The 15,941-nt window shown below is 44.8% G+C and overlaps 1 long non-coding RNA gene across 1 annotated transcript in view; it reads left to right on the forward strand.

Annotated features, from left to right (window-relative positions):
- LOC115091033 overlaps positions 1–15,941 on the forward strand; it is a 103,076-nt gene that overhangs the window by 68,618 nt on the left and 18,517 nt on the right. Inside the window, exon 2 of the long non-coding RNA XR_003856584.1 lies at positions 2,513–2,681. This is a non-coding gene — a long non-coding RNA (uncharacterized LOC115091033). The remainder of the gene's footprint in view (positions 1–2,512; positions 2,682–15,941) is intronic.

Consider the following 15,941-nt stretch of genomic DNA (forward strand, 5'->3'; position numbering starts at 1 on the left):
CAAAAATCTAAACAAAAGAAGTTATGACAGGCTTTACATCCTGTAGTATTTCAACAAATTCTATTTCTGGATTCAAATACTTCTTTTTGTAGTTTTGAATGGTTGGCAGTTATCTATAGAAGGCCAAGTTTCATTTCCCCATTTTACTGAATATGCTCAAGTTTAATTTATGTTTTTATGCCTGTGACATGTCCTGGAAATGCTGAAATAGTGATATGGCCCTAGAGTTCCTTACAACAAAGCCAGGACAAGCTAATCTTCTGAATCTGCACCATGCGTTTTCAAGAGTGGAATGTCACAATATATCCGCCAACAAGATCATCCTTCCTCCAAGGAAGAGCTGTTCCAAAGAACAACTTCCTTCCTTACAGCACTGAACACACAAACTGGTGTTTCAAAGGAACTTGAAGAATGTTAAAGTCATTGCAGAAAGTTGCTTTACCATTACATTTTTTTTAGATAGGTAGAACCCTAGTGTAGTTATCTTAAGTGATCTTTTTGTCCCATATTCCAAGGCTTGCCCTCTAAAATGCACCAGTCCCTCAACTTTCCTACTCTGATCTACCAGGAAATTATCACTAGCCATACCCACTTTCAAACATTTCCTCTTAGATGATACCTAGAACAAACCCTGTCGATAAAGGCTGTGGAATGGTTTACTGCCTGAGGATCAAGCAGAAGCTCATTATCTTAAATTTCATAAGAAGCTATAAACAAGGAAGTCTATATTCAAAAGCATTTAGCTGGATAACTCAGAAGGTATCCGGCTAAATGAAGATTTTTGGGGTGTAACTAAGTTATTCAGCTAACTCCAATATTCAGAGTTAGCCAGATAACTTAGCTAGCTAAGGGGGTCATTTTCCAAAGCGATCGCACGTGAAAAGTCCCTTTTCACGTGTGATCACTAAATGGGGGCGGCGTTAAGGCCGGAACAGGAGGACTCGGGGAGGCACCAGGGCAGATGCCGTGAAGACATCGTGGACGGCAAAAACGTAAGAACCCATTTCGCTGCCAATTTCGCGCCCAATAGCCCCCGCTTCACCCCCCCCCCCCCCCGCCCCCCTGTACCTCACGATTCAAAGATCCCGGTGGTATTAGAAAATCCAGGCCTAAGTCTGGGCGGGCCAAAGAACTGTCCTAAAGTTAGCCAGCTATATTCAACAGTGCATTTGCACTATAGAATATACCTGCAAAATTAGCCAGATAACTTTGCTATCCGGACAGTGACTGAATATGGACCTCATTGGGTTTTTTTTCCAGATTTTCAGTCCTTGACTTACCTTTAAGCCTATCAGGTTTTCCCATAAGAGATATTTCAGGTAGCCTAATTTTCATGAGGTTGATATTCAAAAGCCATTTAGATGGATAACTGAAAAGTTATGCATCTTATATGAGAGAGACTGAGAGAGTCTATCTATAAGAGCCTCCAGGGGCGGATTGGACTATTGGGGGATCGGGCATCCCCCGGTGGGCCGATCGCTCCAGTCATGTGGTCTGCCATGTGCGGCCGTGACAGAGCCGCGCTCGGCAGACGACGTGACGTGTCCTGGGCCGGCCTGGGCAGCAAATACCCGGGCTGGTCCAACATCGTGAGTCCGCCGCTGAGAGTCTCATAGTAGTTAAGTATTTATATCTCTATAGGAGGGCCACCCCCCTCAAAAATTTGTATTGACGTGATGCTATACTTTTTGCATGCATTATTGCATTTTTATAAATGATCCTATTAATGACTAGCTGGGGATATTCAGCACCATGTGCACCTAAATTCTAGGTGCACATCAAGATGTGCACCTAGAATTTAGGAACACAAGTTGGAGGCATTCCAGGGGGGGGGTAGCAGGTATTTTGGCGTGGGCCTCAGTTAGCCACAAGTTATATGGCTAACTCTGATATTTGGAGTTAGCCACTTAACTAATGAGGCTAACTCTGGTCGGCCCATAGGTCTGTCCTAAAGTTAGCCGGTTTGACATAACTGGCTAACTTTAAGATAGCCGGATAGCTATATTTGGCTACCTTAACTAGCCGCTCTGCGGCTGAATATCGACCCCCATATTTTTTGTTTGTTTATTGTGCTTCACTGTCCTTTGTTTTTTTTGTATTTTTAGATTTTTCATTGTATATTACTATCTTATGATTATTTATATTTTGGTATGCACTTAGTTTTTTAAGTGTGATTCACTGAGATCATAAATTTGAATCAGCGAACATGAGTTGAAATAAATGAATAAAATAAACTATGTGATCAATAGTTGTTAATTTGACAATATATTTATTGATGGTTAATACCCTATATGCAGGAGTTGAATGACTAAATCCTGGCTGACCTGGTAACTCTGTGGAAATGCCATGTGGTGGAACCTGGGGTCTATTCCTGATTCAGCCTAATGCTCTCCAAATTGGCCATGATTGGGGATGCTGCAGAGGCAATGTTTACAAACCCTAAGGGGAGGAAGTCATAGCCATTGTGCAGTGGGCAATACCTAATTGTCATATTTAGGGTCCATGATTTCAGGTTCCAAGCAAGAGCCTAGATGCATGACCCTCATTCAAGAACTGTCATTACAATAACTGAACTAAAATAATTTGGGACAGGATATAAAAAAGGGAAGAAATGAAGGCTTATGGTGCCATATCCCAGCCCTAGTTCTGATTAAGCTGGAAGCCCAAAGGATCAGGAATGGGTAAGTCAAAAATGTATAAATCCAAGTACAGAAGGACATTAATTGACAGTAAATGTCCTAGCTAAAGTAAATTATTACTCTAGGTTTAATAGTAAAGACTGCTTATTTGTTCATCCTTAAAAGCAATGTGACAGCATATTCATGGGGAATTAAATTGCCCTACATACTTACCCTTTATTCAAGTTGACTTTAAAGAATTCAGCATTCTCTGAATCTTAAAATTATTCTGCTGCTGAATTATTTAATCATTTTAGCTTATTTAAGCCTATTCATCTAATGAAGATTCCAATATACTGTTTGGTTCAAACAGTTCAAAACCAATCATGCAGCCAGCTACAGAGTAGAAGATGTGATAGCACACTATGACATGTGAACTATTAATAGAGATGTGCATTCAGATGATCTGATGTGATGAATGAGTCTATGTTTAAGTCAACCAAACTGAATGGGTGCAGTCCCCTCGAAATTTGAATCCTTTTTTACTCATTTGGTTCAATCCCATAAAGGTTTATAGGGGAAAAAAACCAATGCATTTTTTTGGACTTGAAGCCAGACGAAGCAGAGATGATTGGGGATGATACAAGTAAGGAGCAGGATAAATCATATTTCAGTACATTTTCAGCCAGTTTAGCCCAGCTGGCAGCTACATGTCATGACTTCTTCATTTTTTGAATGTGAAAGGGAAACTAAGAGCACTTTGAGCAATCACCATTTTGTTCAGTCATTGCTCTTTTGGATCTCAGAGAGAAAAGGCAGAGATACCAAAACTCCTTACTTCAAAACTTAGAATGAAAAATAAAAGATTAGAAAAAAAGAGAAAGCAAAGTGTTCTGTTAGTCGCTCACTGATACCGTGCCTAGCTGTGGTCGGGGGTGCTGCCTAGTAGAAGGAGCACGTCTGTAGTCTCTGTGAGAATATTACAATATGTATCATCAGGCTAGGACTATCAATGCAGCTGACACTCAATACAGCTAACACTATGCTAGTGCTGCAAGAAAGAAACAGAGAAGAGTGAATGTGTATTTCTTAGAGCATGTTCACTGCAGCACGGGCATAGGATCATTAGTGCACCCAGCAGCAGACCTGCACCACCACTTGAAAAAAAAAAATGTGTGTGGTGCACCACCAAGCTGAACAGACCATATTCTGACAGCCATACAAAAAAAGTATCAGTGCTTCAAAACTGCTTTATTTCTAGCATGTGTAAAATTGAACAGCTGCACCAGGTACTGCTTTTCATTTAGGGGCAGATTTTAAAAGCCCTGCTCGCGTAAATCCGCCCGGATTTACGCGAGCAGGGCCTTGCACGCCGGCGCACCTATTTTCCATAGGCCGCCGGCGCGCAGAGCCCCGGGACGCACGTAGGTCCCGGGGTTTTTTGAAGGGGGCGTGTTGGCGGCATGTCGGGGGGCGTGGCCGAACGATGCGACGTTTTGGGGGCAGGACGCAGCGTTTCGGGGGCGGGCCCGGGGGCGTGGTTTCAGGCCGGGGCGTTCCGGGGGCATGGCCGCGCCCTCCGGAACCGCCCCTGGGTCGGGTCTCGGCGCGCCAGCAGCCCGCTGGCGCGCGTGGATTTACGTCTCCCTCCGAGAGGCGTAAATCCATGGATAAAGGTAGGGGGGAGGTTAGATAGGGCTGGGGGGGTGGGTTAGGTAGGGGAAGGGAGGGGATGGTGAGGGGAGGGCTAAAGAGAGTTCCCTCCGAGGCCGCTCCGATTTCGGAGCGGCCTCAGAGGGAACGGAGACAGGCTGCGCGGCTCGGCGCGCGCCGGCTGCCCAAAATCGGCAGCTTTGCGCGCGCCGATCCAGGATTTTAGAAGATACGCGCGGCTACGCACATATCTTATAAAATCCAGCGTAGTTTTGTTTGCGCCTGGTGCGCGAACAAAAGTACGCGAACACGCTTTTTTAAAAAATCTACCCCTTTGGTTTTATTTTTGTGTTTTAGGCTTATGGATTTCTGTCTTTCTGTCTACACCTCCGACAGCACCTGGAGCTGGGAAATTTCCTCAAAAGCTCTGCATTTTTCTAAAATCTCAGAAGATTAGGGAATGAGGCTTAAGTTCCCCCTAGAAAGGAGAAACAGAGAAAAGTTATACCTGTTGATTCAAGGATGGTTTTTTTTCTTTTCTCCTTCAAACATTAGTCACTGGACAAAGAAGCATCTCAGAAACTGTGTCACTTCTTCCAAGTTTCTGCTTTCTGCTTTAACATCCCCCTGCCCCCAACCTTTTTCTTTCCTGTGAGTCCCTAACTGCAGCCCCTTTCATACACCAAAGTGGATGGAAAAGCTGGTCTTCCTTAAGATAAGCTTCTCTCTGCTGGGTTTCCCTGAATTTCCAGGTGAGTAGCAGGAGTACTAAGTGCACAGCTACACCGAATTAATGCCCACACGTTTTGCCCTCAGCACCTTGCTGCTGCTGCCTGGCCTGCTCCTCATGCCTTGGCTCTCTTCTGATTCGGCTTTTTGCTGTGTTGTTGCCAGCTGCTGCTCTTGCTGCCACTGCCCAGCCTTCTCCTCCTTCCCTGCCTGGCCCAAAAAAAAACAAAAGAAAAACCTACTCCTAACCCTGCCCGTTTCTGGGTGTCTTGAGATCTTGGAGATTTGCTGCTGTCTGACAAGGACCCTGCTCCTCGTGCCCCATCTCTCTTCTGGTTCAGTTTTGTTGTGTGGTTGGGCCACTGTTGCTGCCTGGTCTGCTCGGGCTGCGCTGTGTTGATGCCACTCCTCTTGCTGCTTCATTCTGTGGCTGCCACTCTTCTTGATGCCTTACTCCTCGCTCTGTGCCTTGGGGTGGTCATGTCACTGTTCCTGCTGCTTTCCCCTCATTTGGCTGCCTTGGGAGTCTTCATGCCACTGTTGTTGGATATCTTTTCCTCTCTATTGGTGCCTTGGGATGTTCCTGTGCCACTTTTCTCCTTTTTTTGAATGCTTTGTGGTCTTCATGCCACAGTTCCTAGTGCCCCTTGCCCAGGACTGGAGGAAACACTAGGCAAGCTAGGCCTGTGCCTAGGGTGCCATGATTTAGGGGGCGCCGCGGCAGGTGGCAGAATTTTGAAAGGGCAAAAAGTGCCCTTTCAAAATTCTGCCAGCCCCCACCTCACCGTGCCACCCTCCCGACGCCCCCCTTGTGGTCCTGCGGAGGGCCCGGGAGCGATCTGCCGCTCCCGGGGCCTCATCTGCCATTAAGCAAAATGGCGCCGGTGGCCTTTAGCCCCTACCATGTGACAGGGGCCAACCAATGGCACCAGTAGCCCGTCACATGGTAGGGGCTAAAGGCCACCGGCGCCATTTTGCTTAATGGCAGCCGAGGCCCCGTGAACGGCAGATCACTCCCGGGCCCCCACCTGGACCACCAGGTATTTTGTAAGTTTTCTTTGGGGGGGAGGAGTTGGGGCTGCGACTGGGGGCGGGGCTGGGGGTGGCACGACAGGGGGGGCGGCACAAGGCTGAAGGTGTCTAGGGTGCCCAATCCCCTTGCATCGGCCCTGCCTTTGCCCTTCTTGGCACCTTGGGATTTTCATGTCACTGTTGTTGGTGCCCTTGGGGTCTTCATGCCACTGCTTGTGAAGTTTTGCCCCCTCTCACAGTGCCTTGGGCTGGCCATGCAAGTGGAAATGCCATTTTCCCACACTCTTGTTGTCTTGGAGTGCTGCTCCCATTAAAGCATTAAACCTGGATAGAAACCCCCAATGTCCGAGTCCAAAATAGCTTGTGTTGCTTTACCATTGTTTGTAATGGAAACAAAAGAACGTGGGAGCGAAGACAAACAAAACAAATGAAAAAGTGGCAATGGAACTGAAGTAACTAACCAAGCCAAAGATTTTTCCATGCAAACCCCTGACTATTAAAAGAAAGTACGGGCAGATACGGAGACAGTCTGCAGCCCTTCTCCTTCAGTAGGGAAGGGGCTAGGGAAGGAGATTCAGGAGAGAAAAGATAGAGCCCTGGGACTTTGCTGTAGCCTTTAAATCATGGACCCTCCACCAGAGAAGGGTGTTACATAAATAAAACTGTAGCGAGCTATTGAGACTCTGAGGTTTTTGCTTGGATGTTCACAGAATACTTTTTGGTGAGGGGCAGGGCTGGGGCTGGGGTAAGAGCAGGTCGGGTGTAAGAAAAATTAAAATCTACTTGCACCACTGCTATTAAACAACTTCCAAAGAGTCACATCGAGGAACAATAACTACATTGTTGTTGTTGTTATTATAATTCCCACCCATTTATAAGTAGGTAGGATAAGTCACAGGAGAAGGTAAAAAGAGAAAGATCTTTTCAAAGACAAGAAGTTGTGTACCTAGACAGAATTTTAGGTGCATAGGTTTATGCACACACGGGCCGATACAGTACAGTGCGCTCCAACGGAGCACTGTTAACCCGCGTATGGCCACGCATTTTTTGACCCGCTAGCTTTACCCCTTATTCAGGAAGGGGAAATACCGTGTCGAAAACGCACGTCCAACCACACCCCCCCCCCCCCCCCGAGACTAATAGCGCTCGCAACATGCAAATGCATGTTGATGGCCCTATTAGTCATTCCTGCGCGATACAGTAAGTAAAATGTGCAGCCAAGCCGCACATTTTACTTTAAGAAATTAGCGCCTACCCAAAGGTAGGCGTTAATTTCTGCCGGCGCCAGGGAAGTGCACAGAAAAGCAGTAAAAACTGCTTTTCTGTGCACCCTCCGACTTAATATCATGGCGATATTAAGTCGGAGGTCCCAAAAGTTAAAAAAAGTTAAAAATTTTAAAAAAAATTTAAAATCACCCCACGGTTCGCAGGTTGAAAACCGGATGCTCAATTTTGCCGGCGCCCGGTTTCCGAACCTGTGGATGTCAGTGGGCTCGAGAACCGACACCGGCAAAATTGAGCATCGGCTGTCAAACAGCCAACAGCTGCCGCTCCTGTGACCTGCGCGCACAGGACACTGGCCTGTGCGTGCACCGGGGAGCGGGCGCTCGCCCGCTCTCCTGTGAACTTTACTGTATCGGGCTGACAGTAAACAGGACTTACGTTCAACCAGTCCTGGATATCTAAAATCTGATCTGAATTTCACACTGGACACCTTAATAGAATACCTAATCAGATGCCTAATTTCAATACACATTGGGTTTCTATAAGCACAAAATGATGACAAGTTTTCTTTCAATTGGTACATTAGTCATCTAATGAATAAATATGGCCAAAAGCATTCAATAGTTAAAGAGATGTTACATTCTCCTCTGTGCCTTGGTGTTTCCATTCCCTTCTCCTCCGTATAGAGCACATCACATTTCTAAATATCAGGCAATAAAAGAGAAAGTGTGAAGATAAATAAGGCATGACAGAAGAGCTTCTGACAATAAACAGAAAGTAGGTAGATGTATTACAGATTAGCTCAGTGTGTCATATTGCAAGGCCATATCTCTAAATCACCCACCTTTTAGACAACTAATTTTAGCTGCCCAACGCTATTCGAATGCATAACTTGTACCTCTTAAAACCAGGGCCAACGTTAGGTTCATAGGGGCCTAGAAAAGAAAGTGAGGGGTGGAACCTGCTAATCAGGCCGATACAGAAAAACGCACGGGAGAGCTGGCAAGCGCCCACTCTCCCGGAGCGCTCACAGGCCACTCTCCAGGGAACGCGATTCAGTAGGGTGGCCTATGCTAATTAGGGCCCGTGGTAAAAGGAGGTGCTAGGGACACTAGCGCGTCCCTAGCGCCTCCTTTTTGACAGGAGCGGCGGCTGTCAGCGGGTTTGACAGCCGACGCTCAATTTTGCTGGCATTGGTTCTCAAACCCGCTGACAGCCATGGGTTCGGAAAACGGATGCCGGCATAATTGAGCGTCCGTCTTCCGACCCTCGGGCCGATTTTTAATAAATTTTTTTTAATTTTTACTTTTTTTTTTTACTTTTGGGGCCTCGGACTTAATATCGCTATGATATTAAGTCGGAGGGTGTACAGAAAAGCAATTTTTTCTGCTTTTCTGTACACTTCCCCGGCGCCGGTAGAAATTAACGCCAGCCTTTGGGCAGGCGTTAATTTCTGAAAGTAAAATGTGCGGCTTGGCTGCACATTTTACGTTTTCGACGCACTATTACCCCTTACTGTATAAGGGGTAAAGCTAGCGCGTCGAAAACGTGTGGCCAAACCTGGGCTAACAGTGCGCTCCACCGGAGCTCTTTGTACTGTATTGGCCTGAATGTCGGGCTGCCTGAAGCTCTTCCTCGTGGACATCACTCAACTTCACCAATGGGCCCCCTTCTGGCACTGGATCCCAGGGCAATTGCTCTGATTGCTTACCCCTCCCTCCCAAAAAACAAAAGAAAATTGGCCCTCCTTAAACTTTATTAGATAGTTAAGTGGTTCCTTTGCACACCTATAACACATCTGTCATGCAAAGCTTTTAAACATTTAGCCCAGGGAAACTGATGAAAGAAGGCTAAAAATTCAGTCCCCAGGAGTTTAGAGTTGTGTGCTCTAGCAGCTGCGATATGCCTCCCTGCTGATGGAAGCTTTGTTCTTCACAGCTCTGGATCTCCTGCGTGACATTTTCTGGTCAGCGTAAGCAGACTCAGGCTGACATTCTGCTTCTGCATCACTGAGTCCAATTGTTGCCAAATGAAAAATTATAATAGAGCTAAAGCACTGAAAAAGGTTCATTTTCCTTTGGTTTTTCAACTAAATGTCACTTTTTAAAACAAATCTAACAAACCACTGGGCACAGAAACCATAGCATTAATATGTGTGTTAGATTGATTTTCAGCGCCTGTTATTAAAGATGCATTACTCCTTCAAAATATTTGTTGACTGTGCAAACCCTGAACAGTGGATTCCTGGAGCTCCACCTGTATTTACCCAAAATGAAGGAGAGTAGTTAAATGTCCCTAACCCTGGCTCAGTGCCCTTATTTTTTAACAATAGGAGGAAGCTACAAAATCCTGTCACCACGAACTTGCTTTGGAAATTTACGTTGAACACCCAGGCATAGATAAATCATCTTAAACTGTGTCACAGCACAGCAGGTTTGTTTTGTCAGCTCATCAGAAAGTGTGTTTTCCTTTCACAATCCATCAATATCAAGAGGTACTCTGAAATAAAACATATTACTTACAACTAAGGAAAGGTTTGCTCCGGCTCCCTGCACACCGGAATGTAGCACAGTAACTGGGGGCAAATCAAGGCCTCTTGGCCCACCCCGTCGCCTTTCCCCTACCGTGTCACCATAAACCCTGCTGCTTCTCCAGCCATCTCCTTCCCTTTTCACATTCCTTTTTCTTTGACCAAAGCATGGAGAATTCTGCCATTGCTTGGATTACCACTGGTCAAGTCCCTGGACTTTCCTCAGTTCCCTTGCCAAGGCCAATGCAACTGCTGCAGAACTGCAGAAAAAACAAAGCCTAGTGCTCCTACAGACACCACCTTCCCTTCCATTGCCAACTACCACCTGCCTTCCCTCAATTCTGTTCCCTCCTTCAGCCCACCCTTGCTGACTTGTTGTTCCGAACCTGTCCTGCTTTAATCACCCCTCTCCCTATTGTTCATAAGGGGTGTTTTACAGGATGATTCAAGAGCACATAGGTACCAGGCTTTGGAGGGAAAATCATTTTGTAGCTCTCAACCAGAAAACCTATCACTGCAATGACTGTGCTGGGTGAGAGAAAAGAAAGGCAGTAAAAATGGGGTAAACCGGCCTTCCCTTTAAGGTTCATGCTCATGTGTTCTTGTAGCATTACTGGCACAGTGGCACATGCCACACCTCCAGCTGCACATGACTCGGCAGAAGCCGCTGCTGCTGCTGCTGTTGCTGTTCTGTGTTCTGTCCACGTCTGTGCTGGCACCTCGAGGGCCAATGAACGAGACCAGCATCAGGAAGTGCTACCTGCAAGTTTTGAACAGGTAGCAGGGTTGAGGAGGAGTCAGCAGTGGGGACACAGGCTCTGCTGCAGAGCTTGTCATTGCTGCTGTTGGCACCATGGGCCCTACGCTACAGCAATCTTATAAAAAAATCAAATATTACAAATCCATGGGTAAAAAAATGGAGCTATTGAAAAGGCCTTAGATCTTGTTTCTTGTAATCTAAGAATCCATATTGAGACATATTGGCTGGCTAGCAAAGGGCCTGATTCACTAAGGCTTTTCTTCCATTCTGTGTCTATGGGAAGAATGCTTAATAAATGAGGCCCAAAGTTAGATGGATAAAGTTAGATGAGACATTCAGTGGCACACCCATGCCAATGAATATTTCCAGCTATGTCAAACTTAGTTACCCAGCTATCTGGGTCATTTATCAATTTGTGTTATATAGAAACATAGAAATAATGGCAGAAAAAGACCACTCGGCCCATCCAGTCTGCCCAGCAAGCTCCCACACTTATATTCCCATACTTATCTGTTTCATCAACCACTAAATTCAGGGCCCTACGTTGGTAACCATTTCATTCAAATTTCCTGCCCTCCCCTGTCATTGATGCAGAGAGTAATGTTGGAGTTAAATCAAAGGTGAGCATTAGGCTTAATGGTGCCCTCCCCTGTCATTACATAGAAACATAGAAATGACGGCAGAAGAAGACCAAATGACCCATCCAGTCTGCCCAGCATGTTTCGCACTTTTTTTTTTCTCATACTTATCTGTTACTCTTGGCTCTTAGTAACCTTTTGGTTCTATTTCCCTTCCACCCCCACCATTAATGTAGAGAGCAATGTTGGCGCTGCATCTAAGTGAAATATCTAGCTTAATTAGTTAGGGGTAGTAACCGCTGCAATAAGCAAGCTACACCCATGCTTATTTGTTTACCCAGACTATGTAATTCAGTCCTTGTTGGTTGTCTGTATATAGATCCACTTTTCTTCATTCCCCCTGCCACTGAAGCAGAGAGGTATGCTGGATATGCATTGAACGTGAAGTATCAGTCTTTCTCCCCTGCCATGAAAGCAGAGAGCTATGCTGGATATGCGTGAAGTATCAGACTTTCTCCCCTGCCATTGAAGCAGAGCTATGCTGGATATGCATGAAGTATCAGACTTTCTCCCCTACCGTTGAAGCAGACAGCTATGCTGGATATGCGTGAAGTATCAGTCTTTCTCCCCTGCCGTTGAAGCAGAGAGCTATGTTGGATATGTGTGAATTATCAGTCTTTCTCCCCTGCCATTGATGCAGAGAGTAATGTTGGAGTTGCATCAAAGGTGAGCATAAGGCTTAGTGGTTAAGGGTAGTAACTGCTGCATCAAGAAAGTTACCCCGATGCTTACTTACCCCAACTGCAGAGATCAATGCCTTATTGGATGTAGTCTGAATGTAAATAGTCAGAAAATAGTCAGAAAAAAACTGAAAGGTGCAGCTGCAAAGGTTAAAAGTGTTCAACAGGCTTGGACATTGTTTAAAAATACAATCCTAGAGGCGCAGTCCATATGTATTCCACGCATTAAGAAAGGTGGAAGGAAGGCAAAACGATTACCGTCATGGTTAAAAGGTGAGGTGAAAGAGGCTATTTTAGCCAAAAAATCATCCTTCAAAAATTGGAAGAAAGATCCATCTGAAGAAAATAGGATAAAACATAAGCATTGTCAAGTTAAGTGTAAAACATTGATAAAACAAGCGAAGAGAGAATTTGAAATGAAGTTGGCCATAGAGGCAAAAACTCATAATAAAAACTTTTTTAAATATATCCAAAGCAAGAAACCTGTGAGGGAGTCGGTTGGACCATTAGATGACCGAGGGGTTAAAGGGGCTCTTAGGGAAGATAAGGCCATTGCAGAAAGACTAAATGAATTCTTTGCTTCCGTGTTTACTAGTGAGGATGTTGGGGAGATACCAGTTCCGGAGTTGGTTTTCAGGGGTGATGAGTCAGACGAACTGAACGAAATCACTGTCAACCTGGAAGATGTAGTAGGCCAGATTGACAAACTAAAGAGTAGCAAGTCACCTGGACCGGATGGTATGCATCCCAGGGTACTAAAGGAACTCAAAAATGAAATTTCTGACCTATTAGTTAAAATTTGTAACCTATCATTAAAATCATCCATTGTACCTGAAGACTGGAGGGTGGCCAATGTAACCCCAATATTTAAAAAAGGCTCCAGGGGTGATCCGGGTAACTATAGACCAGTGAGCCTAACTTCAGTGCCGGGAAAAATAGTGGAAACTATCCTCAAGATCAAAATTGTAGAGCATATAGAAAGACATGATTTAATGGGACACAGTCAACATGGATTTACCCAAGGGAAGTCTTGCCTAACAAACCTGCTTCATTTTTTTGAAGGGGTTAATAAACATGTGGATAAAGGTGAACCGGTAGATGTAGTGTATTTGGATTTTCAGAAGGCGTTTGACAAAGTCCCTCATGAGAGGCTTCTACGAAAACTAAAAAGTCATGGGATAGGAGGCGATGTCCTTTCGTGGATTACAAACTGGTTAAAAGACAGGAAACAGAGAGTAGGACTAAATGGTCAATTTTCTCAGTGGAAAAGGGTAAACAGTGGAGTGCCTCAGGGATCTGTACTTGGACCGGTGCTTTTCAATATATATATCAATGATCTGGAAAGGAATACAATGAGTGACGTTATCAAATTTGCAGATGATACAAAATTATTCAGAGTAGTTAAATCACAAGCAGACTGTGATACATTACAGGAGGACCTTGCAAGACTGGAAGATTGGGCATCCAAATGGCAGATGAAATTTAATGTGGACAAGTGCAAGGTGATGCATATAGGGAAAAATAACCCTAGCTGTAGTTACACGATGTTAGGTTCCATATTAGGAGCTACCAACCAAGAAAGAGATCTAGGCGTCATAGTAGATAATACATTGAAATCGTCAGCTCAGTGTGCTGCAGCAGTCAAAAAAGCAAATAAAATGTTAGGAATTATTAGGAAGGGAATGGTTAATAAAACGGAAAATGTCATAATGCCTCTATATCGCTCCATGGTGAGACCACACCTTGAATACTGTGTACAATTCTGGTCGCCGTATCTCAAAAAGATATAGTTGCAATGGAGAAGGTACAGAGAAGGGCAACCAAAATGATAAAGGGGATGGAACAGCTCCCCTATGAGGAAAGGCTGAAGAGGTTAGGGCTGTTCAGCTTGGAGAAGAGACGGCTGAGGGGGGGGTATCATAGAGGTCTTTAAGATCATGAGAGGTCTTGAACGAGTAGATGTGACTCGGTTATTTACACTTTCGAATAATAGAAGGACTAGGGGGCATTCCATGAAGTTAGCAAGTAGCACATTTAAGACTAATCGGAGAAAATTCTTTTTCACTCAACGCACAATAAATCTCTGGAATTTGTTGCCAGAGGATGTGGTTAGTGCAGTTAGTGTAGCTGGGTTCAAAAAAGGTTTGGATAAGTTCTTGGAAGAGAAGTCCATTAACTGCTATTAATCAAGTTTACTTAGGGAATAGTCACTGCTATTAATTGCATCAGTAGCATGGGATCTTCTAGGTGTTTGGGTAATTGCCAGGTTCTTGTGGCCTGGTTTGGCCTCTGTTGGAAACAGGATGCTGGGCTTGATGGACCCTTGGTCTGACCCAGCATGGCAATTTCTTATGTTCTTATGTTCTTATGTTCTTAAATTCCCACATTTCCCTCTGCCGTTGAAGTAGAGAGCAACGCCGTATATGCATTCAAAGTGATGTATCAGGCTTAATTGGTTTAGGGTAGTAACCGCCGTAATAAGCAAGCTACCCCCACGCTTATTTGTTTACCCATATTGTGAAGTTCAGTCCTTGTTGGTAGTTATCTGAATGCAAATCCTCTTTTCTACATTTCCCCTTGCTGTTGAAGCATAGAGCAATGTTGGAGTTGCTTTAACCGTGCGAAGGCTTATTGAGTAAGGGTAGTAATCACCAGGTAGTAGCCTCCACTCCAGAATCCACTCCCATGGCTCTTCTCTTCATTCCCATCCTCTAGCCTTTATGGATCCACAGTGTTTATCCCATGCCCCCTTGAAATACTTCACAGTTTTAGTCTTCACCACTTCCTGTGAAGGATTTCAAGGGGGCATGGTATAAACACTGTGGATCCATAAAGGCTAGAGGATGGGAATGAAGAGTGTTAGGGCCTTAATGCGTGCAATAAAGCCCTAACGTGCAATAATGACCTAATGCTTGCAATAAATAAAGCAATGCAAATACATATGCAAATTCAACATTGAGTATTCCAGTGGGAGGAGTTTGGGCAGAGTTAATGGAAATGAGGGTTGATAGCATTCAATGCGATACACAATGCAGGATTTAGAGCTGGAAATAACCACCTATTTTTCAGTGCTTTCTGCTTGTGATAGACTTGTGTTACGTGGAAACTATTTTTAGTGCAACGAGAGAGAGAGAGAGAGAAAGAGTCAGTCTGTAGAAGGGCACTTTGAATCGGGGTGGGTTTCAGAAGGTGGGGTGGGATTTAGGTGGTGCTGTTACAGAAACATTTTGAGGTGTTGATAGTAGAGATGCGCTTCATTTTTATCTGCCGGGTTGGGTGGCCTTCCATTGCTCCTACCATGTGACAGGGGCTGACCAATGGCACTGGTAGCCCCTGTCACATGATAAGGGCAAAGGACCACCGGCACCATTTTGTTTACTGGCAGCTGATGGCCCGAGAGCGGGAGATTGCTCCCGGGACCCCCGCTGGACCACCAGGGAATTTAGGCAAGTTTTAGGGGGGGTCGGGAAGGTGGGGGGTTGTAATTAAGTAAATTTGAAGGGTTGGGTGGGTTTGGGTTTTTGATTTTTAATAAATGTGCCCCTCTCCCCCACGCTAACCCGAAAAACGATTTTCCCATGAAATTTTGCAGAAAACCTGATTGTTTTTCTGGTCCTCCGACTCATGCTGAATTGGACAATTTCTTTGAAATTTTCCAGTTCAGCTAAAACGAATGCACATCTCTAATCAATAGTAAAATTGACAACAGTAAAAATTTGTAGTCATTATAATGGGTGAAAAGTATAACTAGAGGAAGTGAGTGAAAAATAGCAAGTGCAAAAATGTATCGGGCCTTGCAGAAATTGCTTATGCGATGTGGGAGCAGGGTAATTAGCCTAATCACGCCCCTTTATTATCATGGGCACTATTTCCTCTATATTTATAGAATTTTGATGAATCTAGGGGTATGTTAGCCAGATGATGCTGAAAAACAGTGTTTATCCAGGTAACTTAGCCAGATAGCTGGCTCTGACCTGAAACACCCCTGAACTAGCTTGGTAACTTTTAGCCAGATAAAACGTTATCTGGCTATCTCAGGGTTAGGCAGCATGGAGGTATTTTCAAATCCCACCATTT

Source organism: Rhinatrema bivittatum, chromosome 4 (genome assembly GCF_901001135.1).
Source record: "Rhinatrema bivittatum chromosome 4, aRhiBiv1.1, whole genome shotgun sequence".
Classification (NCBI taxonomy): domain Eukaryota; kingdom Metazoa; phylum Chordata; class Amphibia; order Gymnophiona; family Rhinatrematidae; genus Rhinatrema; species Rhinatrema bivittatum.